The sequence below is a fragment of the Emydura macquarii genome, unplaced genomic scaffold (genome assembly GCF_026122565.2).
Source record: "Emydura macquarii macquarii isolate MOO-44397 ecotype Brisbane River unplaced genomic scaffold, CSIRO-AGI_Emac_v2 contig_2288, whole genome shotgun sequence".
Taxonomy (NCBI): domain Eukaryota; kingdom Metazoa; phylum Chordata; order Testudines; family Chelidae; genus Emydura; species Emydura macquarii.
The window spans coordinates 391904-398650 of record NW_027132425.1 but is presented as its reverse complement, the minus strand read 5'-3'; the positions used below and the strand labels follow the sequence as shown (position 1 = coordinate 398650).

The window sequence follows — 6747 nt, the reverse complement described above, 5'->3', positions numbered from 1 at the left end:
TGGCCCTGGCCCTGGCCTGGCCTGGCCTGGCCTGGCCTGGCCTGGCCCTGGCCTGGCCTGGCCTGGCCCTGGCCTGGCCTGGCCTGGCCTGGCCTGGCCTGGCCTGGCCTGGCCTGGCCTGGCCTGGCCTGGCCCTGGCCTGGCCTGGCCCTGGCCTGGCCTGGCCTGGCCTGGCCTGGCCTGGCCTGGCCCTGGCCTGGCCTGGCCTGGCCTGGCCTGGCCTGGCCCTGGCCTGGCCTGGCCTGGCCTGGCCTGGCCTGGCCTGGCCTGGCCCTGGCCTGGCCCTGGCCCTGGCCCTGGCCCTGGCCCTGGCCTGGCCTGGCCTGGCCTGGCCTGGCCTGGCCTGGCCTGGCCTGGCCCTGGCCTGGCCTGGCCTGGCCTGGCCCTGGCCTGGCCTGGCCTGGCCCTGGCCTGGCCTGGCCTGGCCTGGCCTGGCCTGGCCTGGCCTGGCCTGGCCCTGGCCTGGCCTGGCCTGGCCTGGCCTGGCCTGGCCTGGCCTGGCCTGGCCCTGGCCTGGCCTGGCCTGGCCTGGCCTGGCCTGGCCCTGGCCTGGCCTGGCCTGGCCTGGCCCTGGCCCTGGCCTGGCCTGGCCTGGCCTGGCCTGGCCCTGGCCCTGGCCTGGCCTGGCCTGGCCTGGCCCTGGCCCTGGCCTGGCCTGGCCTGGCCCTGGCCTGGCCTGGCCTGGCCTGGCCTGGCCCTGGCCTGGCCTGGCCTGGCCCTGGCCTGGCCTGGCCTGGCCTGGCCTGGCCTGGCCTGGCCTGGCCTGGCCTGGCCTGGCCTGGCCTGGCCTGGCCTGGCCTGGCCTGGCCTGGCCTGGCCTGGCCTGGCCTGGCCTGGCCTGGCCTGGCCCTGGCCTGGCCTGGCCTGGCCTGGCCTGGCCTGGCCTGGCCCTGGCCTGGCCTGGCCCTGGCCTGGCCTGGCCTGGCCTGGCCTGGCCTGGCCTGGCCTGGCCCTGGCCTGGCCTGGCCTGGCCTGGCCTGGCCTGGCCTGGCCTGGCCTGGCCTGGCCTGGCCTGGCCTGGCCTGGCCTGGCCTGGCCCTGGCCTGGCCTGGCCCTGGCCTGGCCTGGCCTGGCCTGGCCTGGCCTGGCCTGGCCTGGCCTGGCCTGGCCTGGCCTGGCCTGGCCCTGGCCTGGCCTGGCCTGGCCTGGCCTGGCCTGGCCTGGCCTGGCCTGGCCTGGCCTGGCCTGGCCTGGCCTGGCCTGGCCTGGCCTGGCCTGGCCTGGCCTGGCCTGGCCTGGCCTGGCCTGGCCTGGCCTGGCCTGGCCTGGCCTGGCCCTGGCCTGGCCTGGCCCTGGCCTGGCCTGGCCTGGCCTGGCCCTGGCCTGGCCTGGCCTGGCCTGGCCTGGCCCTGGCCTGGCCTGGCCCTGGCCTGGCCTGGCCTGGCCTGGCCTGGCCTGGCCTGGCCTGGCCTGGCCTGGCCTGGCCTGGCCTGGCCTGGCCTGGCCTGGCCCTGGCCTGGCCTGGCCTGGCCTGGCCCTGGCCTGGCCCTGGCCTGGCCTGGCCTGGCCTGGCCCTGGCCTGGCCTGGCCTGGCCTGGCCTGGCCTGGCCTGGCCTGGCCTGGCCTGGCCTGGCCTGGCCTGGCCTGGCCTGGCCTGGCCTGGCCTGGCCTGGCCTGGCCTGGCCTGGCCTGGCCTGGCCTGGCCTGGCCTGGCCTGGCCTGGCCTGGCCTGGCCTGGCCTGGCCTGGCCTGGCCTGGCCTGGCCTGGCCTGGCCTGGCCTGGCCTGGCCTGGCCTGGCCTGGCCTGGCCTGGCCTGGCCTGGCCTGGCCTGGCCTGGCCTGGCCTGGCCTGGCCTGGCCTGGCCTGGCCTGGCCTGGCCTGGCCTGGCCTGGCCTGGCCTGGCCTGGCCTGGCCTGGCCTGGCCTGGCCTGGCCTGGCCTGGCCTGGCCTGGCCTGGCCCTGGCCTGGCCTGGCCTGGCCTGGCCTGGCCTGGCCTGGCCTGGCCTGGCCTGGCCTGGCCTGGCCTGGCCTGGCCTGGCCTGGCCTGGCCTGGCCTGGCCTGGCCTGGCCTGGCCTGGCCTGGCCTGGCCTGGCCTGGCCTGGCCTGGCCTGGCCTGGCCTGGCCTGGCCTGGCCTGGCCTGGCCTGGCCTGGCCTGGCCTGGCCTGGCCTGGCCTGGCCTGGCCTGGCCTGGCCTGGCCTGGCCTGGCCTGGCCTGGCCTGGCCTGGCCTGGCCTGGCCTGGCCTGGCCTGGCCTGGCCCCTGGCCTGGCCTGGCCTGGCCTGGCCTGGCCTGGCCTGGCCTGGCCTGGCCTGGCCTGGCCTGGCCCTGGCCTGGCCTGGCCTGGCCTGGCCTGGCCTGGCCTGGCCTGGCCTGGCCTGGCCTGGCCTGGCCTGGCCTGGCCTGGCCTGGCCTGGCCTGGCCTGGCCTGGCCTGGCCTGGCCTGGCCTGGCCCTGGCCCTGGCCTGGCCTGGCCTGGCCTGGCCTGGCCTGGCCTGGCCTGGCCTGGCCTGGCCTGGCCTGGCCTGGCCTGGCCTGGCCTGGCCTGGCCTGGCCTGGCCTGGCCTGGCCCTGGCCTGGCCTGGCCTGGCCTGGCCCTGGCCTGGCCTGGCCTGGCCTGGCCTGGCCTGGCCTGGCCTGGCCCTGGCCTGGCCTGGCCTGGCCTGGCCTGGCCTGGCCTGGCCTGGCCCTGGCCTGGCCCTGGCCTGGCCTGGCCTGGCCTGGCCTGGCCTGGCCTGGCCTGGCCTGGCCCTGGCCTGGCCTGGCCTGGCCTGGCCTGGCCTGGCCTGGCCTGGCCTGGCCTGGCCTGGCCTGGCCTGGCCTGGCCTGGCCTGGCCTGGCCTGGCCTGGCCTGGCCTGGCCTGGCCTGGCCTGGCCTGGCCTGGCCTGGCCTGGCCTGGCCTGGCCCTGGCCCTGGCCTGGCCTGGCCTGGCCTGGCCCTGGCCTGGCCTGGCCTGGCCTGGCCTGGCCTGGCCTGGCCTGGCCTGGCCTGGCCTGGCCTGGCCTGGCCTGGCCTGGCCTGGCCTGGCCTGGCCTGGCCTGGCCTGGCCTGGCCTGGCCTGGCCTGGCCTGGCCTGGCCTGGCCTGGCCTGGCCTGGCCTGGCCTGGCCTGGCCTGGCCTGGCCTGGCCTGGCCTGGCCTGGCCTGGCCTGGCCTGGCCCTGGCCTGGCCTGGCCTGGCCTGGCCTGGCCTGGCCTGGCCTGGCCTGGCCTGGCCTGGCCTGGCCTGGCCTGGCCTGGCCTGGCCTGGCCTGGCCTGGCCTGGCCCCCTGGCCCTGGCCTGGCCTGGCCTGGCCTGGCCTGGCCTGGCCTGGCCTGGCCTGGCCTGGCCCTGCAAACCCTAGGGACCAAGACCCAAACCCTAGGGACCGAGACCCAAACCCCCTAGGGACCGAGACCCAAACCCCCTAGGGACCGAGACCCAAACCCTAGGGACCGACCCAAACCCTAGGGACCAAGACCCAAACCCTAGGGACCGAGACCCCTAACCCTAGGGAACCCTAACCCTGGGACCCCCAAACCCTAGGGACCGAGACCCAAACCCTAGGGACCCTGCAAACCCTAGGGACCGAGACCCAAACCCTAACCCTAGGGACCAAAACCCTAGGGACCCAAACCCTAACCCAAACCCTAGGGACCGAGACCCAAACCCTAACCCTGCAAACCCTAGGGACCGAGACCCAAACCCTAGGGACCGAGACCCAAACCCTAGGGACCGAGACCCAAACCCTAGGGACCGAGACCCAAACCCTAACCCTGCAAACCCTAGGGACCGAGACCCAAACCCTCGGGACCGACCCAAACCCTACCCCCCTGCAAACCCTAGGGACCGGGACCCTAGGGACCCTGACCCAAACCCCCTGCAAACCCTAGGGACCGAGACCCAAACCCTAGGGACCGGACCCTGAAACCCTAGGGACCCTAGACCCAAACCCTAGGGACCGAAGACCCTGCAAACCCTAGGGACCACCCAAACCCTAGGGACCGAGACCCAAACCCTAACCCTGCAAACCCTAGGGACCGAGACCCAAACCCTAGGGACCGAGACCCAAAGACCTAACCCTGCAAACCCTAGGGACCGAGACCCAAACCCTAGGGACCGAGACCCAAACCCTAACCCTGCAAACCCTAGGGACCGAGACCCAAACCCTAACCCTGCAAACCCTAGGGACCGAGACCCAAACCCTAGGGACCGAGACCCAAACCCTAGGGACCGAGACCCAAACCCTAGGGACCGAACCCAAAACCCTAGGGACCGAGACCCAAACCCTAGGGACCGAGACCCAAACCCTAGGGACCGAGACCCAAACCCTAGGGACCGAGACCCAAACCCCCTAGGGACCGAAACCCTGGGACCAAACCCAAACCCTAGGGACCGAGACCCAAACCCTAGGGACCAGACCCAAACCCTAACCCTGCCCTGCAAACCCTAGGGACCCCCTAACCCTGCAAACCCTAGGGACCGAGACCCAACCGAGACCCAAACCCTAACCCTGCAAACCCTAGGGACCGAGACCCAAACCCTAGGGACCGAGACCCAAACCCTAACCCTGCAAACCCTAGGGACCGAGACCCAAACCCTAGGGACCGAGACCCAAACCCTAACCCTGCAAACCCTAGGGACCGAGACCCAAACCCTAGGGACCGAGACCCAAACCCTGCAAACCCTAGGACCAAGACCCAAACCCTAGGGACCGAGACCCAAACCCTGGGACCAAGAGGGACACCCGAGGGACCGAGACCCAAACCCTAGGGACCGAGACCCAAACCCTAGGGACCGAGACCCAAACCCCACCGAAGCAAACCCTAGGGACCGAGACCCAAACCCTAGGGACCGAGACCCAAACCCTGCAAACCCAAATCCTAAGGGGCCAGACCATGAGGCACTGGTATTAGGCATATTGTCTCATCCCACCCTTTCCCCTTCCTGTACACCTTTGCACCATGTTTTGAAATCAGCAGCGACACACAAAGCAGTCATCTCAAAGTACATATTTTATTTGGCAACACAACATTACAATACATCCAGCATGGAACACTCTTATACAGCTGACACACATTAACATGTTAGGGTTACATGACATCATCTTCAATTACCCTGCTCAACCTACATAACAACACATACGCCTTCCTGTCCACTTACTCATTTAAAAACACGATCTGCTCCCAGTACACAATCACACCCCACTACCATCTTTCCCACCCTGGGGTACAGCGCACCACAACTAGCCTGCACGTTCCCTCCCCACCTCTTACATGGCCAAAATAGTTAAGTCAAAGACTGTCCGGGACAGCCCCAACCCTGGTGCGGTGCAGCGAAACAGCCGAAAGGCTGACAAATTGCAACAAACATCAGCCTTGGGGCTGTTTGACTGCACCGCACCAGGGTTGATAATCATCACAGAGATGATTGACAATTGAAAATGCTAGGAGGTGGATGACTCATGAGTCATCCGACCTAAATGCAAACCTGACTGATTACAAAAGTGCAAACACTACAGCAAAACATTCAATGTATTAACACATTACTATATCTATCTACAAAAGTTGTCAGATGACTGTCTGTCATACTGAACACAGATATAATATGTTGACTATGTCTATCTAAGTGACCCTCCCATGGCAAAGACACAAGTGATGTAAAACACCCAAAACATTACACATGACACTACAGATGTCAACAATGACTTCCAACCACTTCACCATGTTACAAATACTAATACCCCAAATACCAGTATCCTCAAATACTTGTACATATTACAAATCTCTACACAATGACGAGCCCATTGCTCCATTACAATCTAGCCCTGAACTTCAGAAGACGCTTCATATCAAACCCAGAAACACACATTATACATTTTAGCTCCCAAAAAAAACAAATACAAAAAGAAAGACACTGCAGTCTTCTCCTACAAACACTCATATCACAGGGCGATCTTCAGCTTCAAACTCCTTACCCCTGCAATGACATAAAACATTTCTCAACACCTGCAACCACCACAGGGCTGCTGCAAAACATATCAAATACAACCAGATACACAACTGTGATACCCACTGCCATGCACCCAGTGGAAGACCTTAACTGTGCCACACACAAACATCAACATCAATACACATACATACCTAGCAAAGCACTCAAGCGATCCATGACCACAGAACAGACTTCATCCTCAGCACACTTTCATTTCACCTGCTCTTTCCCAGACTTCACCACATCATCTTACAGAACCTAGAAAGACAAGACACATCATGATAAAACCCTTGAAATTGCACAACAGACTCCATGCACAACCACTCAAATCCTCTCCATTTATAAATATGAACCCACACTTTCAAACATGCCCTTATCCCTTTCCCCACACTCCAAATAGGATGCTCACGTCCTCTCAAGGTAACCAGCACCAAGGGGAGGACACCACAGGGAGGGACCAGACACCTGTGATTCAAAGCCATGGTGGGAGGAGGGGACCTCAAAGAACAGAGCATCTCCACTGACCCCACGGCCCCTGGCCCTGGGAGAGAAAGGCTCCCCACACACGGGGCCCCTCAACAACGGCTCGGACCCGCCAGCCCTTCAGCAGATACGTATCTTTTACGTTGGGACGGCAGCGGCCTCGCCCCAGCGCAGTACGACGTCCCCACCGAGCACGAACGCATCCGCACGCACGCAGCGACACTGGGACGCACAGACATCGGCTTCATGACCCTCGCCGTCACAGGGCGACTCATTACCGGAGGTGGCGGCTCTGCAAACGAACGGAAGAGGAACAAATTTTCACATCATGCTCCGCTCACGACACTCCACGTG

The 6747-nt window shown here is 66.3% G+C and overlaps 1 long non-coding RNA gene across 1 annotated transcript; it reads right to left on the bottom strand.

The window, feature by feature from the left end:
• Positions 1-4916: 4916 nt before the first annotated feature.
• LOC137161236 (uncharacterized) lies at positions 4917-6523 on the bottom strand. The gene is made up of 2 exons (XR_010922049.1): positions 6063-6523; positions 4917-5898 (listed from the first exon to the last, which is right to left on the bottom strand). It is a non-coding gene; the product is annotated as an uncharacterized lncRNA (long non-coding RNA).
• Between the last annotated feature and the right edge of the window lie 224 nt (positions 6524-6747).